General features: G+C 48.9%; 1 protein-coding gene and 1 non-coding gene across 19 annotated transcripts in view; one reads left to right on the forward strand and one right to left on the reverse strand.

Moving 5' to 3' along the window:
• Nucleotides 1-24421, reverse strand: part of MICAL2 (microtubule associated monooxygenase, calponin and LIM domain containing 2) — a 240788-nt gene extending 216367 nt beyond the window's left edge. For 16 of the 18 annotated variants that reach the window (XR_011249327.1, XR_011249329.1, XR_011249328.1 and 13 more), the window contains exon 1: nt 24248-24421. The gene's annotated coding sequence lies outside the window, so the exon portion shown is untranslated. Of the gene's footprint in view, nt 1-18880; nt 19049-24247 lie in introns of those variants that run through there. The other 2 variants (XM_069554358.1, XM_069554357.1) reach the window with 2 other exon arrangements.
• TRNAV-CAC (transfer RNA valine (anticodon CAC)) lies at nt 11553-11625 on the forward strand. Its single transcript has one exon. It is a non-coding gene; the product is annotated as a tRNA-Val (tRNA).
• Nucleotides 24422-25158: the final 737 nt, after the last annotated feature.

The following is a 25158-nucleotide window of genomic DNA, read 5'->3' on the forward strand; positions in this document are numbered from 1 at the left end:
GTCTATTTTCTGCTATTTAAAAATAAATACATTAATTAAAAGGAGTGGACTGATTTGCCCTCAAGGGATGAATTGGTTTCCCTCCTCCCTGACTGGGTGCAATAAGGCACGATGCCCTGCTTGGTATTGGAATGGTATGCAGTATACTGGCAGGAACCTGTGGACAAGCTGGATCAGCTAGACATCTGAAAGGGGATGGAACGCTTGAATGGGTCCTATTTCCTGCCCTCCTGGTTCCCATCAAATCAGCCAGGAAGAATCATTTAATAAACATTTGCTAAGTTTTCTGGCTAAGACTGTGAAAAACACCAAAAAGCATGGGGACTAGGGGTCTGAACTTGGGAAGCAGAGGCAGCAGAAGAAAGAGTGCTACCTCAGGGACAGCTGGCACTTGGGCTTGGAAGCGAGCCTCACTGCATGCATATCCTGAGACCTTGGGGCAATGCCGTCTACCTTATAAAGCTAGGGTGTAGATTAAATAAAATAATACATGTCAAAGAGTTAACAAAGGCTGCCGTGTATCAGCCATTTACTATGAGCCAGGAATCGTGTGCTAAGTGCTCTGTGTGGATTATTTCACCAGATCCTTACAACTTGCCTGTGAGACAGGCACATCCTCAAGTTCAGATGAGGAAACTTAGACTCAGCGAAATCAAAGCATCGACCCCAGATGACACAGTTCATAAGAATCATAGCCAGAACACACACCCAGACCCACCAGACTTCAAAGTCCTAGTCTCTGCTCTGCTGCCTGTTGACAAGTGCTCAAAACACATTACATAACATGTAAATGCCAAACTGGGGGCTGCTGGCTCTCCACCCGGGAGGCATATGGAAAAAAGAGGGGGAGTTTTGGCTGAGAGAGTTTAGGAAACCTTTCTGAAGTAGGCAGGGCTAAATCTTAGCCTTGAAGGGTGAGGCTGGAGAAAGACCAAGAAGTAAAGGAAAGCACTGCAGACCATAAAAGCAAAGAGCTGGAGGCAGGGATGAGCCAGGCAGGTAGGCAGAGAGGTGGCAGAGTTTGACCAAGTTGGAGAAAGAGGGACTGCTCTGAGCAAGGGATGGGCACCTGAGCCATTATCTTGGTGGTCGTTCTTTCTGGGATTTTTCTCACCCACGCTCCAGAGGCACTCCTGTGACTGTTCCTTTGGTCACACAATAATCACGGAGGGAATTAAAAAAACATGATTATAAAGGCCCAATAACCCCTCTTTCCCCAAAGCAGGCTTAAAACCCAGTTGGAGGAGCAGGCGTTTTTGCCAACTCCCAGCCTATGCTGCTGTGACGACCTGCCAGATCCAGAGTCTAGCCCAAGCTCCAGGACACTGGGAATCTGAACACTGCATAAGCACCTATGTATCATCACCACCACCCTGACATTTAAGGTTCCCAGGAAGGAGAAGGCGGCACAGTTCCCAAGCTGTAGCAGGTAACTCTTCACAGCAGAGTCCCTATCTCACTGGACTTCGTATTCCCAGGACATGGTAGGTACTATCTCAATAACCTGGACCAAATGGTAAATTCTTCTTCTTGAGGAACAACCCTACAGTCGGGTAAGTCTGGATTATAGTTCATCCTGGGGCCCAGGATTTAGGTTCACCTTAGCGAGTACATCATGAGAAATGCTGGGCTGGAAGAAGCACAAGCTGGAATCAAGATTGCCGGGAAAAATATCAATAACCTCAGATATGCAGATGACACCACCCTTATGGCAGAAAGTGAAGAGGAGCTAAAAAGCCTCTTGATGAAAGTGAAAGTGGAGAGTGAAAAAGTTGGCTTAAAGCTCAACATTCAGAAAACGAAGATCATGGCATCTGGTCCCATTACTTCACGGCAAATAGATGGGGAAACAGTGGAAACAGTGTCAGACTTTATTTTGGGGGGGCTCCAAAAATCACTGTAGATGGCGACTGCAGCCATGAAATTAAAAGACGCTTGCTCCTTGGAAGAAAAGTTATGACCAACCTAGATAGCATATTCAAAAGCAGAGACATTACTTTGCCAACTAAGGTCCATCTAGTCAAGGCTATGGTTTTTCCGGTAGCCATGTATGGATGTGAGAGTTGGACTGTGAATAAAGCTGAACACCGAAGAATTGATGCTTTTGAACTGTGGTATTGGAGAAGACTCTTGAGAGTCCCTTGGACTGCAAGGAGATCCAACCAGTCCATTCTGAAGGAGATCAGCCCTGGGATTTCTTTGGAGGGAATGATGCTGAAGCTGAAACTCCAGTACTTTGGCCACCTCATGCAAAGAGTTGACTCATTGGAAAAGAGTCTGATGCTGGGAGGGATTGGGGGCAGGAGGAGAAGGGGACGAGAGAGGATGAGATGGCTGGATAGCATCACTGACTCGATGGACGCGAGTTTGAGTGAACTCCGGGAGTTGGTGATGGACAGGGAGGCCTGGCATGCTGCGATTCATGGGGTCGCAAAGAGTCAGACATGACTGAGCGATTGAACTGAACTAGCTGAAAAGACCATTTGCCTGTTCACCTCCTGGAAAGGAAGTGCCTCTCGCCTCCAGGAGTGTCTGCTTCGGCCCCCAGCAGCCCTGTGCACCCTGGACATCGTTCTGAACTCCACACCTAGTGCCTGCTCTTCCGCCTGGGCCAAGCCGTGATGCTAGCCTCCTCCACTTCCGAGCACAGGTTCCCCCCCAACCCCTAGACCCCCCAGCCTGGGCACTGAGCTCAGTGTCTGTCCTCAGACACTGCTCCAAATGCCGAAAGCTACAATGCCCTCCCACTGTCTCAGCTCCTGATCAAGCCCAGCCCAGGCCTCGGACCCACAGAAAAGGTAGAACAGGGCTGCGATGATTTAAGCAACTCTGATCATTGGTTTAGCACAAGCCATCATCATGTGCTTTTTTAGAAATAACAGGACCTGGAGGAGGGAGAGGATAAAACTGTAGAAAGGTGTGTTAGTCACAGTCTCCACCCCACCCTCCTCCAGAGAGGCACAAAGGGGAAATGAGGAAGGGGCTTGTGGGAATGGTCAATTCCTGAGTCTCCAGATGGGGGCACCTGGGATGAGCAGGGGCACTTGTGTCATTATCTTCCACCAGCCAGTCTGTGGGTAAATTACTTTAACTCTGAGGAGTCACGGTCTCCTTATCTATTAAATGGAGACAATAACCAATGACCATACAAGGACGACTGAAGACTGAGCAAACTATAAAGTGCCCTTAGAAATGGCAGACATTTCCCACAGTCTTGGCAGGCAGGGGCTTCAAGTAAAATACTCGACTGCGGGGGAAACGGGAAACTGGGAATCCATTCTATTTGGCAAACCTTCTAGACAAGGCACATGTCTTCAGGGATGTCAAAACCATCAATTGAGACCTATTTCCTGGTCTCACGCACTCACTGTCTGGTGAGGGGAAAGCTCCAAACACATTTGTACAATAAGGCAAAGCAAACACATGTTACTGGACGGATTGTGTGGAGAGGATGGGACATTTCATTCGGGTCTCAGAGTTTTGGAGGCTTTTAAAAATAATATTATAATAATTATTAGCATAATATTTTCTTTGTGAGTGCTTGCTATGGGCCAGGCACCTCTAAGTACTTACATGGCCCACCTCATTTATTTCTCATAAGAAGCCTATGAACTGGTTCACAGATGATAAAACTGAAGCACAAAGCAATTCACTTCTTTCTTGGCCTCATGCAACTGGTAAATGGTGGAACTGGAATCTGAACCCATCAGACTGCTCCTCTAGCACACAAGGGGCGTAGTCATCCTAGACAGATCTCAGAGACTCTCTGCAGCTGAAAGGCTCTGATAAGGCCTGCAGGGATGAGTCATTGAGGCAGGGCACCAACTCACTCATGGCCTCTCCTGCTCCTGGGTAGCTCTGACCACTGGGCCAGGGCCTCCACTCTGATGCTGCCCTGATCTGTTCAGGAAGTTGGCCAGGGCTCTGTACTCCCCAAGACTCCATGTGGGCACCAAATACCAAGGGAGATTGATGTAAGAAACTGTATGTCAACGCACATTTACATAACGGCTCATTTATGAAGTAATTTGTGCTTATTATAAAAGGTAGTCAGAGGGGGAAAAATTTGAGAATTCAGGCTCTGCCTCTTACTCGGCTGTGTGACCTCAGGCAAATCTAAGCCTCTCTGAACCTCAGCTTCTTCATCAATAAGATGTGGTTAACAGTTCTCATTTCAGGCAGTCGTAAAGAAGAAAGGAGGAACATGCCTAGTATAGCACCTGGCACACCATAGGCTTAATACGTTGGGATGAATCAGACGACTTAAAGGATTTCCGTTGGAAAATCATTTTTTCCCCACAATATTTGGTGGTAACAGTAGCACTTTTAACTAGTATTCACCTGTCACTAAGTTAAATCCGTTACTGGCATTCTCTCATTTAATCCTGAAAAGCATCGCTTTCTTCAATTGGTGTAGCTTTAGGACAACAGGAAGAATATGTCCAACACATTAATTTTACTCATACGTGGGGAGAGAGAAATAGACTTTAAAGATGGTATACTGTAATATACAGACTTCCTATATGCCAGGTACTGCTTTATAGACATGGAGCTTGAGGCACAAAGAGGTTAAATAACTTGCCCAAAGGATTCTTAACATTCTACTATACTAAAATAATGAAAGAAAAGTCACAGCAAGAATGTGTAAGTCTCACATTCTAAGAGCTTCGGGGATTGGCGTCACCCCCCACAACCTGAGCCCTGTCATCACCCTCTTCTGCCAGTGTCCACTCTCACCCTCACCCCACTGCCATGGCTTGCTCCCGAGCTCTGCCTCACCACTCCCAGGCAGGAAATGTCAAATCAATGGGCTGTTTTAGGCCCTGGTCCTCTTCTGGCATCTCAGCCTCTCAACCAGCCTCTCTGCCTCAGTCCCCTATATCCTGTCCTCTACAAAACCACTGGGGACATCCTCCCGTATACTCCTCTACTCAAGAACACTGTAAGGCTCCCTGCCACCTAGAACTGAAGACCCCAGTGGGTTGAAGAGCTTCAATAAAGGACTCAGGGTCCCAACAAGATCTGTCTGGAGTAGTCTCCTTCTCTTTGGCCCCAGACTTCTCACTTGCTGGCTTATAAGTCCCAGAACACGGCAAGTCAGCAAGGCTTTTCCTGACCACTCTTTTTTAAACTTACAGCACTCCTGACTGCTTCCCTCCACCTGCACCCAACACGCCCTCGCTTCCTGCTTGCTTTAGTGTTCTTCAACCACCTCTCATCACCTGGCCACACACATTTTAAGTCTTTATTGTCTCTCTTTCCCTCCTAGAATAGAAGTCCCATATGGCAAGGGATTTTACCTTCTTTATTTTTCCCTGCTGTAACTGCAGCACCTAGAACTGTTTCTGGCACAGAGTAAGAACTCATAAGCGCTTCCCTGGTGGCTAGTGGTAAAGAATCTGCCTACCAACACAAGAGACATGAGTTTGACCCTGGGTTGTGAAGATCTCCTGGAAGAGGGGATGGCAACCCACTCCAGTATTCTAGCATGGAAAATCCCAGGGACAGAGGAGCCTGGTGGGCTACAGTCCCTGGCATTACAAAGAGTTGGACATGACTTAGCGACTAAATAATAACAAGAACTCATAAATAGCTGCTGAATGAATAAACATTTAAAATGCCTCTAAGAAGCAAGTCTCCAAACAAAACAATGGTGGGGGTATGGCTAATGTTTCTGGACTCCTCTTTGCTCCTGAGAACATTTCTGGAAGACACACGAGAGATGCCTCGATTAAAATGTCTAAAGGCCAAAGTCTTCCCAGGATTTACAAGAGTTCCCTGTAAGACCCTGGGCCCTCATCATCCCATTCCTTTTCTGAACTTTTACACGCACGCACACCTTCTCTCTATCCATCATACTGAAAGCAGTCAGCATCCATACTAAACTCCTCTGCCAGCCTCATCTCTGAGTCCCACCTTCAAGCCAGGCGATTCCCCTCCTGGACACCACTAGAGATGCTCTCATCTTCTTCCCACTATCCATCTGTACATTACCTACTCTTGAAGATAATACCAAATGCAGCCGCCTCTCATCCACCTCCTCCAGGAAGCTTTCCAGGCCCTCTCCAGCCTCCAGAAAACACTCCCCCACACCCACTGCTGTTTCCACCAGTCACACGGAAATTAGTCATGAACTACTTTGTCACTTGCCTGCTATGACTGAGCTGAACTGTCACCAAAATCTGTTCATTTAAAAAACAAAACAAAACAAAACATGTGTGTCTTGTTTTCCCCAGAATACTGTGAAGGCTTTGGGAGGAGAGGCTGGGCCTTAAGCATATTGTCATCCACATGGCACAGGGCCTGGGGCACACAGTAGGTGCTAAATGTATGCTTTTTAATTAACTGCCCAACATAAGCAAGTCACTGTCCCCATCAGGTCACTTCCTCAATTACAGGTACCTGGACTAGCTTCTCCCAATGCCCTGATTTCTTTCTTCAGGGCCTGCTTTGACCTTGGTTATCTGCAAACCCAGTCATCCGCTTGTGTTCTCAAAGGGTATCAGACACTTTCTAATCACACACACCCATGCACTAGGCAGATGAGGATGTCCAGGAAAGAACTGATATGTTAAGTCCCACAGATCTGGAAAAGGAAAGGACATAGTTGTTCCAGGCAGACCCAGACATTCAAAGTGTTTCAACTTCTTCAAATAACAGAGGAGAAAACAAAACAAAAAATACATAGTAAAATAAATTTTAAAAATAAATAAATAAAACAAAACATGATGTTTTAGGTGACTTACTGCAGAAAACCAACACTCGAGGCCCAGGTGCACCTTCTGAGTACCAGCTCTAAGTAAACCAAGATTAGAACAAAAGGCAGAAAAATGTAAACTGAGATTAGAACAAAAGGCAGAAAAATCTCAATCTACTTCTGAGCTTGGAGAGATGAGAATCAGGGAGGAATGGAGGGGGCCCTCTGTGCTGCAGAATCTCTCTGTGCTGGACCCATGCCGTATCCAGGGAAGGGTCTCCTGGTGTCCTCGCTGTGAGTTAGTGAGCTGTGACCAGCCCGATCTCACCTAAGGAAGCAGGCACACCTGGGAGCAGAAGGCAGCATGCCAACTCAACCAGCTGTCATCCTCTATCTACAGCTCGCCAATCAGGACTCCCAGATTATCTATGCTTTTTAAAATTTTGAATGGCAAACACTTCACTGGGTTCAAAGAGTACAGATGTATCCAGGAAATGTGCCCCTCCTAGTCCCGTCGCATCAACCCAGTCTGTCCCTGTTCTGGAACCAGTAACTATAGTTATCAGAGGCTTGTATCTCATTACTGATGGCGTTTATGTACATACATGCGAACAGAAATATGTATTCTTTCTTACAGGGGGCAGAGTACACACATCCCTATGCCTAGCTTTTATCTTTTAAAGGAATGAACTTGTATTAGGACAGCGAGACAGAGGATCTCTACACAAAGAAAAAGAGGTGAGTCTATGTGAAAGGCCCATGAAACAAAAAGACATTCTGGAAGACATGTGCGCAAGGAGAGAGGGCTGAGGGAATACTCCAGAGGACAGATGTGTGAGGAGCGAGGGCTGAGGAAATATTCTAGAGGACTCGTGTGTGAGGAGAGAGGCCTGAGGGAATACTCTGGAGGATAGGTCTGAGGAGAAAGGGCTAATGGAATGCTCTGGAGGATAGGTGTGTGAGGAGTGAAGGCTGAGAGAATATTCTAGAGGACTCGTGTGTGAGGAGAGAGGGCTGGGGGAATATTCTAGAGGACCAGTGCGTGAGGAGAGAGGGCTGAGGGAATACTCTGGAGGATAGGTCTGTGAGGAGAGAGGCTTGAGGGAATACTCTGGAGGATAGGTCTGAGGAGAGAGGGCTAATGGAATACTCTGGAGGATAGGTGTGTGAGGAGTGAAGGCTGAGGGAATATTCTAGAGGACTCGTGTGTGAGGAGTGAAGGCTGAGGGAATATTCTAGAGGACCAGTGTGTGAGGAGAGAGGGTTGAGGGAATATTCTAGAGGACCAGTGTGTGAGGAAAGAGGGCTGAGGTAATACTCTGGAAGACAGGTGTGTGAGGAGTGAGGGCCGAGGGAATATTCTAGAGGACTCGTGTGTGAGGAGTGAAGGCTGAGGGAATATTCTAGAAGACTCATGTGTGAGGAGTGAAGGCTGAGGGAATATTCTAGAGGACCAGTGTGTGAGGAGAGAGGGCTGAGGGAATATTCTAGAGGACCAGTGTGTGAGGAGAGAGGGTTGAGGTAATACTCTGGAGGACAGGTGTGTGAGGAGAGAGGGCTGAGGGAATATTCCAGAGGACAGCTGTGAAAGGAGAGAGGGCTGTGGGAATATCCTAGGGTATAGGTGTGTGAGGAGAGAGGGCTGAGAGAATTCTCCAGAGGACTCGTGTGGGAGGTGACTGAGGTTAAAGGTCCAGTCACTGCAGGCACTACTGCTCTGTGGTGACCCTAATCCCAAGTCAGTGGATGAAAGCCCTTGGGGTTGCGGGGCAGGCAGTGGGATCTACCATTCTGTTGGCATTAAAGCCCCACTGGCTAAAAGCTCCAATCAGCCTCGCTGAGCTCTTCACCTTCAAGAAGAGAGAGGAAGCATCTATAGGAGAGGGACTAACCTAATTCCCATGGCAGTGACTGAATGGGTACTGACCACGGGGGACACGGGAAGGAACTGTGGAGGAAAAGCAATCATTTCCTCTGGAACTTGGGAGGGACCGAGAAGGGGAAGTTGGGTCTGAGACTCTAAGGAAACAGACTTTAGATTGCTAAAAGAATAGGAGGGCTCTGGAACCTGAGATTGAGGAAGTAAATGATTCTGATGCTCTGAAATGCAATTCTAACTGTGCAGTGGAGGATGGGGGAAGGGCAGAGGGGAGTGAAGACAAGAAGGCACAGAGAGGGAGGGGCAGGAGGGTGAGGAGGACAGGGAGGGCAGATAGGGCTTTTTAGGAAGCAGGCAGCTCACCATTATGCTTCAGAGCTGGACCTGATGGCAACCTGACTGGATACGAACTCCCCCTCCCACTCCTAGCTGTGGAATCTGGAGATGTCAGTGAACCCCTCTGCACCTTAATTTCCTCGTTAGTAAGTGAGGAGCATGAGGGTATTTCTCTAATGGGGCTGACACAAGAATGAAGTGAGGGCTTCCCTGGTGGCTCAGCGGTTAAAAAATCTGCCTGCCAATGCAGGAGACTCAGGTTCGATCCCTGGACCAGGAAGATCCCACATGCTGTGGAACAACTAAGCCCAGGAGCCGCAACTACTGAGCCTGTGCTCTAGAGCCCAGGAGCCGCAACTACTGAGCCCACGCGTGCCCTGCAACTACTGAAACCTGTGCCCCCTAGAGCATGTGTTCCACAGCAAGAGAAGCTACCGCAACGAGAAGCCCGCACACCGCAACCAAGTGTACCCCCCAGCCACTGGCCACAACTAGGAAAAGCCCATATGCAGCAACAAAGACCCAGAACAGCTAAAAATAAAATACATACACTTTTTTCAAAAAAAAGGAATGAAGTGAGTTAGTGTTTATAGAACCTTCACACTGTGCTGGCATGTGAGTGAGAGAGAATAGAGCCACGTGGTTGCACCGGGAACCTTGACAAGGTGAGTTGTTGAAAAGCCCAGGTCCTATCACTGGGAGAAGGATATGAAACAAAAGGATCCCCTGAGACAGCCTCCTCCCAGACCATGAACCAAAGGAGGACAGTGAGACGAGCTGAGACTGCACAACATGCCCAGACCACAGGAAGGGCTGGTGGTCATCTTGAGCCAAGACGTCCAGAGGTATCAAGGGACCCTGGGAAACAAGACTTTGGCTCCGACTCTGGGCACACGATGGCCCCTGTTGAAGAGAGCTATCCTTAGACTGACACATCAAGATCCAACACTGAGATGAGAAAGGGTAGGGAGTGGGGGAAGCCTGGAGTTTTAGGAAAGGATATTTAGATAATTTCAATGACATCCACCCCCCTGGTTGGCCCGGAGCATTGGAAACTCTGGCAGGTGAGACCACTGAACTGCATCTGTGGGGGCACTCTGGGGATACCCGAAAGCAGTCCCGGAGCCCTCTGGGAACTGAGAGCATGTGATGTCAAGGAGTGTCCATGCCTTTCTGGGATAGGATTCTTGACAGTTGGAGAATTACGATAGATTTGGCATAACTAGATTCAAAAAGGCATCTGGTTAGAGGTCAGGAAAGCAAAAGGCAGGGACTGAGGCAGGGGTCCCCAAGCAAGCTGATGAAAGATCATGTCAGGAGGGGAGGACTCTAGCAGAGGGTTCTCTGCTAATAAGCATTTTATTGGCAACTTGGATGATGCTAGGGAAAGCACATTAAACAGGATCCTGAAAGAGCTCAAGAGAAAGGGCTGCACAGAATTTAACACACTGAAATTTAACAGAAATGCTTGTTCTGAATCAGATTGGAGGAGGCTTGCACTTAAATTCTAAAGAACATGTTAAGGACAGGGGAGAAGCAGTTTAGCAACACCCCATGTTAAAAAGATCTGGTCAGGATAATTCCATGGGGGTCCAGTGATTAGGACTATGCAGTGGGTACAGGTTCGATTCTGGGTTAGGGAACTAAGATTCCATAAGTTGTGTGCTACAGCCAGAAAAAGAAAAGATTTTGTCAGGAGTATTGTCAGTGAGTCAAAAACGTAAAGTAGTTGCCAGAAAAACTGATGCAATCTTGGGCTGCATTAAAAGAAATAGAATGGCCTGAATTAGGGAGGGGATACCTGCCTTCCTCTGCTGTGGTCACACCACACCATGAATATGATAGATGGTCTGGGCACTCACCTCACTGTATTACAAGGATACAGACAAAAATGGAGTGTGTTCAGAGAAGAACCCCAGGAAAACACCCGAACCCACATCAAGGGTTGTAAATCTGGAAGAAAACTCAGGAGAGGACAAGAGGGCTGTCTTTAAGTATCATATTTTACTTATTAGGAGATGTGTATTATTTTCAGTCACAGAATGTCTGAAAGCAGAATTATCTTATAATACCCTAGCATCTAATACCCTAGGCCAGAGTGCAGCTGTGGCATAGTTGTCATTGCCTCATTGCCACTATCATATGGAAATTTGACTATTATTCCCCGTGACATGTCTGGACAACTGCAACCCTCAACACTTCAAGAGCCAGAACATTCAAGGACCATTTGAGGAAGAAATGTGAGTCCTAGAAAAAAGAATTCCAAAGACAATAGAGATTAAGAAATACATCACCACTTCACCAGAATATAATATGTCAAAAAAAAAAAAAAAACGAACATATTGATAACTCTGAGTCAGAAAGTGATTTGAGAGATTTGGATTCCAAAAGTGATGTTTTCAAAATGCTGTAACATTTCTTTTCCTTTTTATGTGGATGCAAGAGTGATATGGACAAAAAGCTTATATCTAAAATCTAAGAGCATTCTTTCAGTAAATATAAACATTTTAAGTAATAACAAAGTATTGTTCTTCAGTTTAACTGGAACCACTTTCTATTTCTTGCAGGTTCATAAGAGAACGGTATATCTTACAATCAACAATATCACAGATTTGATTTAAAAGACGGTGTCTGGGGACTTTCTTGATGGTCCAATGGCTAAGACTTTGCAATCACAATGCAGGGGGCCCAGGTTCAATCCCTGGTCAGGAAACTAGATCCCACATGCTGCAACCAAGAGTCCATGTGCCACTAAAGATTCTGCGTGCAACAACTAAAAAAAGACTGCACGTGCCGCAACTGAAAAAAAAAAATCCTCTAGCCTCAGTGAAGACCTGACACAGCCAAATAAATATTGAAAAGAAAAAAAAGTATTTGAAGAGCTTTCAAGTGGAAGAGAGACTAGAATATCCTTCTCTATGATTCCAAGGAGGAAGAACTAGGCCCAGATGCCAGAAGCTATAGGGAGCCAGCAGGGGATATAGGAGGCGCTGTCCAGAGATGGAATGGGTCATCTCACAGGCTGGAAAGCCAGGCTGGACCACACTGGGGAAACCAAGCACCCATGTGACAGCCCTGAGGTCCCAAGGCCTGACTGAGAAAACTCACCACAAAGAGAAAGGCAACCCGTCTTTCTTTGTTACCCACCTACGTGCTTAGCACAGTTATCCTCTTAAAACGTCACCACTTAGAGATAAAAGCCATTTAGGAAACAGCACTGAAAGGGGGATCTGAAGCAGAGTGGAACATGGCCTGCAACTGTGTTCTCAGTGATAGCCGGCTCCGGTGGGCCAGCTGGGGGCCACCTACGTGCCTGCTCTGTGCCAGGCATGCGACAGGTGTGCTGCATACCCTGCCCCAGTTAATCCTCACGGCCCCTGTGAGACAAGCGCGGTCACCATCTTACAGAAGAGGGACCTGACACTCAGAAAGTCAGTGGCTTCACCAAGGTGTCACTGCCACTCTGAAAGCCATGGTCAGTCTGTGACACATGCTTCCAATAGAGGGACCTCCAAAAGTTTTGACTGGCAGAATGAATGGAGTGCTCAGCTGAGCAATCAATGAATGAACCAACTTGGCCTCATATTGGCAGCACAGATGTTAGGAGAACAAAGAAAGAGGAAAGCTGTCTCAGCGTTCCATCCCCACCCTCGATCAGAAGCTCCCACAAGCACAAAACTCATGCCATTTGCTCGCTGCTGAAGCAATTTATTCCAACACATAAAGCAAGGGTGTTTCTGAGATGTCTATGGCAGAGAACAGGTGCCAGCAGCTCTGCTCAAATGTCAAAGCTGTAAGCATACCAGGTTGCCATGCTTCCCACCTGCCAGGTTAACTCTGGAGCGGACAGAAGCTGAGCTCAGCTTTTGCCCCCTCCCAGGGCCAGGGTGTCCAGAGGGCGGGAGAGTCAGCCAACTCCCCGCCCTATGTGTTCCAGTTGCCTGGAGACATCCAGTTCAGTCCCACGCCGGCCGGCCAGCAGGCCCAGGCTTCCTCCTCCACTGGGGAGATCAACTCAAAGTGGGCACCAGATACCCGAGCAGCACCCACCTGAAGGGGATAGTCAGGGGCTTATGAGACCATAGAAGGGGAGAATCAAGTCATTTCTGATGATGACCCACAGTGCTCCGTGAGCAGGTGACATCCTAGAAATGATTCCAGTGAAGGAGGAGGGGATCATGGAGGTCCTTGCCCAGTCCAGCTTTGCTGCCTTAGCCATGTGCAGGCACGTAACACCTTCTCTTAATCCATGGGTACCCACTTCCAGGGCCTCAGCACCCATGACTCCTCTAAGTATCCCCCTCAGGCTGACCCTGAGGCAGGAGACCTCCTGTAGTGAGGTGGTGAAAAGTAAGGGCAATTACTATTGTTCTGCAGCAGATAGAGCCACCGAAGCACAGAACAGGCACACCAGGGGCACAGAAAGTGATCGATGTCCCATATTCTAAGACCCTAACTGAGGCATTCCAAATGGGCTGCCTTCCTGATCAAGTGAAAGATGGGGGTTGCCCATACTGACCCCCTTCCCACAGAAGACGGTGAGGCAAAAGCACAGACAAGGCCTTAGTCAGGCCCAGCCTTAAGCACCCCTTGACCCTTCTGTTCCCCAACCCCCATGGCCTTCTGGTCAGAGTACCTGTCCAGCACATGGAGGGCAGCGCAGACCTCCTAACAGATTCCCCACCCCTGATTCTCACATGAGCTTCTCTTGCACAACCTGATCTGCCTGAAGGAGCACTCTGACCATCCCTCTCCAATGGTTCCTGCTGCCTGCAGGGTTAGGGCCATACTCAGCTCATTCACCAGTACTCAAGGCCAGCCTGATTCCAGCCTCAGCTTCCACAGTTCCCCTAGGCAGCCCCACATTTCTACCACGTGACATCCTGAACACACCCTTCTGCTTCCACATCTCTTTGTGCTCTACCTCTCCCCATCTCTGCCTGTGGAAATCCTGTCTTTCAAGGCCCATCTCAATGACCAACTGCCACCTCCTCCAGGAGGCCTCCCCTGACTCCCTCACACTGTGACCGTCTAATGCAACATTCCAAACTCTTATCTTGATGCGTGGGCATCTGTGGGCTTGTCTAAGGCACCTTCCTCCACATGTTAGATGGAAGCTCTGCTTCTGTCATTCAGCACAGTACCCCTCAGCGTGGCAGCTAAACACCAAGCTCTAAGGAGCATAGGTCACCATGCTCCATGCCAGCCCAGACAGCACCCTATTTCCAGTCCTTTCTGATTCCCTTCTCCACCTACTTCTAGCTGACTCATTCCCCATTCTCTCAAGGTTTAGCTCTCAGCTGACAGTTAACTGGAGATAAACTAATCAACATAATATCCTTCCCAGTTAAATTCTATATATTTTTAATATAAATTTATTTTAATTGGAGGTTAATTACTTTACAATATTGTATTGGTTTTGCCATATATCAACATGAATCCGCCACAGGTATACACGTGTTCCCCATCCTGAACCCCCCTCCCTCTTCCCTCCCTGTACCATCCCTCTGGGTCATCTCAGTGTACCAGCCCCAAGCATCCAGTATCATGCATCGAACCTGGACTGGCGATTCGTGTCATATATTATACATGTTTCAGTGCCATTCTCCCAAATCATCCCACCCTCTCCCTCTCCCACAGAGTCCAAAAGACTGTTCTATACATCTGTGTCTCTTTTGCTGTCTCGCATACAGGATTATCGTTACCATCTTTCTAAATTCCATATATATGTTGAAACTGGAGCCTATTATACAGAGTGAAGTAAGCCAGAAAGAAAAATGCCAATACAGTATACTAAATTCTATATTTTTAACAAAGGCCCTTTGGAGACAAAGGCTGAAGACAAAGGTGGGAATTTTAGGCCCCAGAACTCTGGGGGCAGTAGTTCTGATAAGGGAAGATGTTGCACCAAAGCACTGTGTAAGCCAGTGCTACCAGGGTGCTAAACTGTTTCAGTCATGTCTGACTCTTTGCTAGCCCATTGGACTGGAGCCCACTGGGCTCCTCTGTCCATGGGATTCTTCAGGCAAGAATACTGGAGTGGGTCGCCATGCCCTCCTCCAAGGGATCTTCCCTACCCAAAGACTGAACGCTTATCTCGTGTCTCCTGCATTGGCAGACAGCATCTTTACCACTAGTGCCACCTAGGAAGCCCCAGTTCAAAGCACAAGAGACCTGCTAGAAAGGGGAGGTGCAGCTTGGTGCTGCAAAAGGGAAGGCCAGATCCAAGTATGCTGCCCAAGCCTGGTCACAGGCTCACAGCCTGACAGAAATGGAGGGTGGAGAAGAGACTCCGACCTGGCTAGGTGACCTTGAGCCAGGAACCACACATTCTGGCCTCCACTCAGTATCAGGAACCCTTGATACTTCCCTGACAGTTCAATGGTTAAGACTCCATGATTCCACTGAAGGAGGTGTGGTTTCCCTCCCTGGCTGGGGAACTAAGATCCCACATGCTGCAAAGTACAGCTAAAAAAACTCAATAAAACAAACAAAAATACAAGAAGCCTCTGAGCCTCAGTTTCCCCATAGGTAAAAAAACAACAACAACAAGGCGGCAGGAGTGAGAACTAGATGACCTCAGAGGTCCCTTCCAATCTGACATCTCAAGTTTCTGCGACTTACAGTCTCTACTTGTCCTCCCTCCCGAGAGGTCAGTATCATTTGAAAGTACCTGCTTCCACTCCCCCCTTACCTTGAGCCCCACCTGAGTCCAAAGGGAAAGCTAAGGCTAAAGATCTCCCAGCTAATCAGCAGGCAGCAGGCAGGCCCCTCTCAGCGTAGGGAGAAGGAAGGGGCAGAAGTGGGGGAAGATGTTGGTTTCTATGGACACACAAATGCTACTCTCTCTTACTCCATTTGTCCCAACCCAGAAAGACAGTCAGCTGATTGCCTCTGCTTCCCTGACCTACCTTTTTAAGAGATTACCACTGCCTGCCAAATGTAAGTGCTGCCCTAAAATCAGGACATATAAGGTCTCTCTGCCTGGATCTGAAGGGTTTCAAATGGGTAGAGTGAGCGTGATAAAGAATGAAACTTGGAGGCAATCTAGGCCATGGTGTGCAGACCTGCCAATTAAAGTTCTTTAAAAATAGCCTCTTTCTTCTCTTATGCTGAAGATAAAGATGAAGTTTCAGCAATAAACAGACATCTGCTGGAGCTTCTGAAGAAGATTACAGCATAAACACCCCCAGAGAACAGCCATAAACAGCCCAGAGCTTTCTCCAGGCGCCTGCTGCCTCCTGTTCACCAACAGTAGGGGAGAGGTGAGGGGATGGAAGGACAGAGGAAGAGGTGGTGTTCAGAGGCTGGGGAGGACAGAGCAGGAAGAAGTGGTGGGGGAGAGCCCAGCTTGGCAGAAAATGGAGAACCGGCTGCCATCTGCAGGGAAATAAAAGCTCAGGGATCCACCAAGAAAATTTCCAGGAAGTCATCCAGAGGATGCCATGCCAGTGTCATTCATTCTGAAAATGGGTCACTCCTTATAAGCGGAAAAGAACCGACAGTTCTGAGTGCCTACCTAAGTGGGGCACTTCACAAATATTTCATTTCTACATCAATTCCCTGAGTTTGCTGTGATAACTCCTTTTTTTTTTTTACAGACTAGGGTTTTTTTAAACACTAGGGTTCATTGATGCCCAAGGCCACATGGCTCCGATTCAAGCCCAGGTCTGTCTTAGCACATTTGTTTGTCTGTGCCTCCGTCACCTGCACCCAGAAAGTGCCCCTGAGTGTCTGAGTGCCCAGACTCTCTGCAACCCACAGATCCAGCCCAAAGAGGGTCCTAAATGGAAGAGGCAACACAGCAGGGTAGAAGGGCAGGAGTCAAGCCATGCCTGGCTAATTCAGATAACTGCTGAGTCTCGGCAGTCCCGTGGGTCCTTTGGTTTTCTAGCCTGAAAGAGGAGTGAAGAGGGAAACAGGCACAAATATATGCCTAGACTATCTGGAAGGAGCCAAGGAGACCGGGGACAGTAGTGCCACTGAGGAAGAGAACTGAGGACTAGGGGACTGCTTTTCATTGAATTCTCTTTGTACTGAGTGGACATGTTACCACGCACCCATCATGTGTGGAGTGAATAGCCTCATCTGTGTGGGGGGAGGTGAATGTCATGTATCCAGGTATGTGGGGGGGAGGCTGGGTGAGTACCACCACCTACGCATGTGCGTGTGGAGGTGGTAGCATCACTTGTGTGGTGTGTGTGTGTGTGTATACATGGGGCGGGGGAGGGTGAGTACCATCATCCATGCACGTGGTAGGGGAGGGGTGAGTCTTTTTTTTTTTTTTGGCCGCACCATGCAGTTTGTGGGCTCTTAGTTCTCCCACCAGGGATTGACCCTGGGCCCTTGGCAATGAAAGCGCAGAGTCCTAACCACTAGACCACCAGGGAATTCCCATGGGTGAGTCAATTTTAAGAGAGCCCAAGATGTCAGGTACAAGGTAACAGACACGCCCAAGCTGGAGATAGTGACCTGGACCAAGCAGGAAGTCCTGGGTCCCCTGGTCGCAGCAAGCCTGGAATCCAGAAGAAGCTTCTTTCCTCCCTCACAACAGTAACTTGCTGCAAGCCCAGGCAGATGGCTAGAAGCTCTCTGAGCATGAACCCTTTGGTCTCCAAGTCCACAACTAGTTGCATGAGCCCCCCATGACATCCCTTTAGGAAACAGATTGACTGTATCCTCTTCTCGAGGGTCTGGAGAGAGGCTTCCCTGACTCCCCTACTTAATCCTCTATTCTGTCCCTTTCTTCCGCTATTGGATTTCTCACCCCTCCAAGCAGAGAGCTCCTGAGTGTTATCACCTTTCTATTCCATTGTGCAAAAGCCCAGCTGTCCTGATATGCGGAGTCATCAGCACCCCAACTTTACAGCAGCCGTGAATTCCACAGGCCACACCTCAACCCCCCATGCTGCTCCCCTGAGATGAAACTGTCCAACAGAAGGGTTCAGCAGCTCTACCAGGCCCCCAGCAGCTTTCCTTGGTGAACAGAACGTCCAAGCGACTTTGGCACTTCTTCATCCTCCCCTACACTTCATTCTCCTGGCCCTGGCACAAGTTAAACCCTGAGATCCTGCAACTCTTCACCATATACAGTCAGTTCTCAGATCAGTAGCCAAAGCCAACCATTCAGAGTCACCAGAGCCAAGAAGTAGTTTCCGCATCTTAACACATTGATACTACGGTGCAGGACGAGATGTTCTTAGACTCCCGCTCTGTCTCTGGGCTGGTTGGGTTTCTGCACTGGGTGTGTCAGGAGCTCCAGCCTGCAAATGTTCCATTAAACCTGCTGTTGCAGCAGCTCAGGGATCAGGGGCCGCCAGCTGACTCTTCGCTATCCTACCTTATTGCCTTTAGAAAGGACATAGGCACTAGACATCCTCTGCTGCACGGAAGGGAAAACCTGAGCCCCAAACCAGCAGGAAACAAGTCCCTGCCTTGATCTCTGTATTCCCCAAAGAGAAAGCTGACCGAGCCTTGGAAGAAATACAAGAGCACCAAGGTCTCTGGGCACCTCCAGGAGAGGGGGGATTCCGGTGCGGAGGGACAGGGAGATTGCTCTGACTCTCAGGGGAGAGAAACACCAGTGCAAGTACAGAACACACTAAAATCCCAACCCTACAAACACCGCACCATCCACACACAAACACACACAACTCACTGCCAGCCACCAGGGAGACACAGGTTTTCCTGGGATAAACTGTAGTAATATTTAGAGCAATTGCATTTAAGAAACAATACAATACCTAGTACCAGACTTCCCTAGTGGCCCAGTGGTAAAGAATCCACCTGCAATGCAGGAGATGTGGGTTCGATCCCTGGGTTGGGAAGAACCCCTGGAGAAGGAAATGGCAACCAACTTCAGTACTCTTGCCTGGGAAACCCCCGGACAGAGGAGCCTGGCAGGCTACAGTCCATGGGGCCTCAAAAGAGTCAGACACGACTTAGTGACTAAACCACCACCAACATACCTGGTATTCACAAATGGCTCTTCCTCTGGGACACAGGGATGGACATTTTCTCAACAGCTGGCAGAAAAGGGAAGCATCTCAAAAATCACACTCCACTGTGACCCAGCCCTGAGATGAAGGTTTGTTTGTGACTAGAAGGCCCATGTCCCCATCACCCCCACTAACTCTGAGTTCAGAGACCAGATGATCAGGGCTTGAGAAGGAGGAGCCTTATCAGTGCAGAGCAGCTGTGCTTTCTATCTCGGAGGAGGTGGCATGGAGAAAAGCAGAAAATGGTGGAGGGAGGGGTCAGGGCCCCCGAAGTGAGGTGAGTGGGGCTTCTGGCCATCAGGCACTTTCCCAAGGGGATGAGACAGGCCGTCTGAGCCTGAAGCTTTGCCCTGCCTTTTTCTTAACCCACTATGTTATTCTGTCTTCCTTTGATATCACCAACTCCCTGAATTAAAAAAATCAAGATCAAGAGCCTACCATGAGAACGACTTCATTCTGAGGAAACCAGAATGAAATTCTCATGAAAGAAAGTGAGGTGGTACAATGGGAACGAGGGTCAGGCTGCACAGATTCCGCAGCTTCCTGCCTCCACAGCTCCAGCTTTCTTAGGTATGGGAATTCCCCGGTGGTTGGCACTTTCACTGTATGGGTCTGGGTTCCATCTCTGGTTGAGGAACTAAGATCCTGCAAATTATGTGGTGGGGCCAAACATTAAAAAATGTAAATAAAAACACAGATAAATTCTTTAAAATAATGTCAAAAAATAAAATAGGCAAATATCAAAATCACAACGGGTATAGGAACCTATCCACACATAAAACTGGACAGAATGCATGTATAATCTTGTTTACCTACACAAATCAGTTGAAGGAAGTTCTCTTTTTTAAGAGGAAAAATATCCCCAAATATTTTGATTTTCCATTAGAACAAAACATTTTTATTATAAAAATTTTAGAAAAATGTTGAGAAATATAATATATAGGAAAAAATTAACTCTATCTCCACCATACAGAGAGAAAAACAACATTCTCTTATACTTAATGGCTAGTGGAAAAGCCTGTTTATGTTTAAGGAGGACGAGGAGGAAAAGAAAAAGGCCTCCTCATTTAGGGGCTTTTTGCAGAGAAGGATCTTTGCTGGGTGGGTCAGAAGATGGCTATCAGAGAGCCCAGCACCTTGGAGAGATCTGACAATGAATCCAGGTGTGAAGCATGTTATCTGGGGAGGGAACACACCTCATCCTTCTCACTGAGCCTCTGGTCTCCTTCATTAGGACACCTGCAAAGGTGCCGATGGTGATACTATCTCTTCACCATAAATTCAGGCCAGACACTGACAGGTTATAAGTGTATGTTTTCTGTCACGGTCTGTCAGTTGCAGGTGGATAATGATTTGAGAAGAGCCCACACCTTGCCCAGGTATGAGGCCAGATAGAGAAGGCTCCCGAAGGCACAAGGCAAGACTCTTGCACTGCCCAGAGAGAGGTGGACAGCATTCTCTGGGCAGCCTAAGGCCAAATGCCTGACTCCTAATGTGGTAATGCCTGTGGCTGCATAAGTCAGTATTCAGAGCTTGGGCAGAAATGACCTTAGTCCCTGTCAGCCCCATGTGTGATTCGGGGAGGCCAGCTGCTGATTAGGGCACCTCGGCAGCTGCCTGGGCTCCCCACACTGCAAACCAGAGCGCCAGAGAGCACGGCAAATAGTTCTCCTATTGTTTCAGGATGTTTACAGGCTGATGCTTGCAGAGGAAATATCCACACTGGAGCAAGTCATCTTTTTTAAAAAAAAAAACTCTCTTAGCTAAACACATGCACGGGCAGTCACACAAACCCACCACAGGATTCATTCATTCAATATGCATTTCCTGAGTGGCTACATCACTGGGCAGATGCTCACCATACCCCTGCCCCATCCCAGAGACAGCACTGGGGATCCAACAGAGCACAAAAGCAGACTCAGCATCAAAGGGTTCGCTGTCCAGTGGGAGATTTAAAAATGGAGGGTAATGGCTGGATAAAAGCAGAAGTGCCGCAGAGGGGGTGGTGCTCCAGACTAAAGTAGGCGTAAAAGGACTAACAACCAAATGCACCCCACAGACTTTGTTTGTGATTTGAACAAACTCATGATGAAGGTCACTTCATCTGAATATATACAGATGAGACCAAAGAGTTACTGTTGATTCTGCTACATGCAATAATAGTGATGTGGTCATGAAAGAACCTGCTTTTTAAAATAGGGAAGAAAAAAAGAGAAAGAGAGAGATGAAGCCAGCCTGGCATGATCTTGGTTGCTGAAGCTGGATAATGAGTATTTGGGGCTCATTATACTATTCTATTTTTGTGCCTGAAAATGTTAATGATTGCGGTGGGGGTGGGGACTGCACTGCGCAGTTTGTGGGATCTTAGTTTTCCAACCAGGGATAGAACTCAGGCCCTTGCAGTGAAGTGCTCAGTCCTAACCACTGAACCTCCATAAATATGCCATGTTTATGAGCGTTTTAAATGCCATTTCATAGTGGGGTGGAAAGAAATGTCCACAAAAAATTACAACATAAGCTGGGGAATCATAAGCACAATAGAGGGCTGCACACACCAAGCCTCCAAAGTTCAGAGGATGGCCACAGTTCTTTCCTGTTTCTCTCAGTGTTGAATTCACCATACAGACCTCATTCATGCAGATGGAGAACAGAGTCCTAGTTTGGTCACTCACTAGGCTTGTAATTGGAGGTAAGTCCCAGAACCTCAGTTTCCTCATCTGTAAAATGGGAATAACCTTACATACTTCTTCATAGGGCTACTGTGAGGATCAAATGATTATAAAGAATGAAAAATCCAGCATGATATACAGTGTTCCCTTTTCTGGTTCTTTAAACAACAGAGACGCTCTAGCCCTGGAAAGGCCTCAAAGATTGACAATGTTCAACCCAAATCTTCTTGCACCTAACCCCACTCCTCTTGGCAGAGACAAGGCTCTCCCCAGGAAGGCAGGACCTCTACCCGTCAGTAGTAGGGAGTGAAAGGAACAGGGCCCAGGACTGGGAGGCATACCCAGATGGGTGTGGACGTGGGTGGAGAAAAGAGAGACAGATCCCAATCACAGGCAGAGAGGGATTACTCAGTGCTCCTGTGCTCCTTAAAGTTCCTGGGAATAGGCTTCCAATGACCAAACCACACCCAGCCTTAGTTCATAAGCTGATTTATACTAAGGTGTAACTAATTGGTATTAGGCTAATCACAATTTTCTTTCAGAAGAGAAGGATGAGCAGAAAGCCAGCCCTGGGCCTGAAGAAGGAAAGAGGCAGTGATTTCATTTTTTATAAACATAAACTCCAACTGTGGATCTCAGTCACCTTACAATCACAGCTAGTGTACCTCAACATCTGCCCTCCCTCCTAAAAAAAATAAAATTAGAATCGGTCCTAAAGTAGAGATTATTGCAAATAATAGTCCCTCTAAATCATTACAAAAGTCAGCTCTCAGAGGTAGGTTCAGGTCAACAGCAGCAGAGGCAGCCTTCCCCCTCAAATACCACCCAGACTCCAACAATCAACCCCTCCCCCTCCCATCATGACCAACACTTGCCATCACCCTTGAAGGACAGGGTGGGCAAGGCGTCTGCAGGTTGAACAACTTGGCTAACCTGGGTCAGTTCAAGTGCTCTGCTTAAAAAAAAAAAAAAAAAAAAAAAGCACCCAGGGGAGTTCCCTGGCAGTCCAGTGGTTAAGACTTCGCCTTCCAAGGCAGGGTGTGTGGGTCTGATCCCTGGTTGGGGGGCTAAGATCCCACATGCCTTGTAGCCCAGAAAAATAAAACAAAAAAAAAAGCAATATTGTAACAAATTCAATAATGACTTTAAAAATGGCTCACATCAAAAAAATAAATAAGAAGCACCCTCAGGATCTTTGGACAGAATCTTTTCAGAGGCCAGGAGCCTACAACACAGCACACTCACTCTTCACAGCCATGGGCCAGCAGGGAGAGCACTGGACCCAAGCTTTGGCAGTCTGTTTTCAAATCCTGGCTATGCCACTTTCTATGTGACCTTTGGCACTTACCCTACCTGAGTCTGTTTCCCCATCTCTAAAATGAGGAGGGCAAACCTCTCAGAGGTTTTAAATTACTATGAAATTGGCCAAAAAGTGCCACAAGCCAAGACTTGGGTGCCTAGCTCGCTCAGCAGGCACTTAATAAAACATCTTCTCCCTATCTGAAGGCCAGTTCTTACTGCAATAAGAGCTTCCAACGCATCATGTGGGGCTGCCCTGGAGACCTGAGCCCCCCTTGGGCCCCCTTCCCCTGGGCAAGGGACAGGAACAGATCTGGCCTGGAGACCCAGGGGACCCTGGTCCCAGAGCACCCAGGCAAGCAAACATCTCAGGGCCAACCAGCTGCTGACTTCTTCTCCCACCAGTCCACCCAGAAGGGAACTGGTTGGGACTTCATCCTTCAGGGACACCACCCAAGACTATAGTGAGCAGGCAAGACTGACCGAAAGAGGTCTCCACACTGCTTAAGGTCCCAATAGGGCCCGATGTGCCTCCAAATAAAAGCTCTTTGGCTTTAGAATAAACAATGTGGAAGGAGACGCACGTTTATTCTGGTTTCAACACGCCTCCTCCCCATCCAGCAAAGGCTGTTCCCAGTTCTGCCGAAAGGCTGGCCTAGGATAAATTAACCCCACCTGCCCCGGCCTGGAAGTCAAGTCAGCCGGCACTTTTACCCGGGGCCAGTCCGCACGGGCAAGCCTGGCGGGGCTGCTCCGGTGCCTGGGGGTGAGTGCGTGCTGCTGGAGGAGCGAGGTTCAGAAAAAGACAGCTCCATGGCCCCTCGGGCCACCGTCCCAGACCCAGTCTCAGCCCGCAGGCGGCCAGGCCGCCGACATTTGGCCCAACTTAACTTCCTGTTGTTAAGGAGGGAGGGGAACCCGGCTGGGGTGTGGGGTGCGCCCAGCGAAACGCCGGGAAAGAACGTGACAGGCTAGGTGCCCAAATCGTGGGAAGATAAGTTTGGGGATGATCTACTCCAGTGGCAGGCGGTACTGCTGGCGCGTCGCTCCCACTCCATGTCGACGTTTGGGTATTTTCTAGGCTTAGAATTGAAGAATTTGGGTGTTGCGGGGCGGAGTAAGAGGTCGTCCGTGGTACTGCGTTCTAATGGATTCAGAGAGCTATGGGGGTACACCGGCTTCCCTGGGCAGCGCCACCTGCTCTCTGGGCGCCCCGCGGGGAGGGTCTGAGGCGGGAGATGCTGCCGCCGCACCTGACCCTCCCCGGCGCCAGCTAGGGCGCAGAGTCCAGGCTCGGCTACCAAGGTCCCCGCCCGCTCTTCCTGGAACCCCGCTCTCCCCTTCCCTCCCGTTCCCCCTACCTTCTTACCGAGAGCGGCGCCGGCCGCCGAACCTCGAGTCTAGCCTCTATTCTCGCCCAGGGCCGCGGGCGCAGTGGTCAGGACCCGGAGGCCGCCTGCCGAACTGTGAGCTAGCTAGGCGGCCCCGCGCAGGCTTAGCCCGGCGAGCGCCTGCGGTTCTGCGCCTTGCGGCGGACAGGACCGGGAGACGCCCCCATTTGCGGCGAGACCAATGACAGGGCCACCGGCGGCGCAGCCCCGCCCCCAGGTGGAGGCCCGTAGCCAATGGCGGCGCGGCGCGGAGCCCACCCCCACCCCCCGCTCTCCACCCGCCCCGCCCCTGGGGGGCCAGCTGTCACCGCTGCAGCCGCGGGCGCACGTGGGCTGTAGCCCGGCCCTAGAGTCGGGAGCAGCCCGGCGCTCCCACCGAGATCAGTGCAATTCTGAGACCAGCAGAGGGCCGGTGGGGACAAGGCGTGGTGGTGCTGCTAGATAAAAACCCCGGTGTGGGTATCCAAATGTCAAGAGAGAGGCAAGGGCTGGGCTTCAAGCTCCTTGACCTAAGAAGCTGGAAAGCAACCCTCTGTGTCCCCTTTTGGACTTGGGGAGAGAGGCATACCACTTCTAGTACCGGCCGTGGCCCTTCCTTCTTGCTTTGCTTCTTGACCACTCTGGGCTTCAGCAAATCCCTAATAGCGGATAGGCCCTTCCCTTCACCTGGACTGGCCTTAGAATAAAACTGGTGGAAAGAGGCAGCAGTGCATATCACCTGTTCAGTTCAGTTGCTCAGTCGTGTACAACTCTTTGCTACCCCATGGACTGCAGCACGCCAGGCCTCCCTGTCCAACACCAACTCCCGGAGTTAACTCAAACTCACGTCCATTGAGTCAGTGATGCCATCCAACCATCTCATCCTTTGTCGTCCCCTTCTCCTCCCTCC

Source organism: Ovis canadensis, chromosome 15 (genome assembly GCF_042477335.2).
Source record: "Ovis canadensis isolate MfBH-ARS-UI-01 breed Bighorn chromosome 15, ARS-UI_OviCan_v2, whole genome shotgun sequence".
In the NCBI taxonomy this organism is placed as follows: domain Eukaryota; kingdom Metazoa; phylum Chordata; class Mammalia; order Artiodactyla; family Bovidae; genus Ovis; species Ovis canadensis.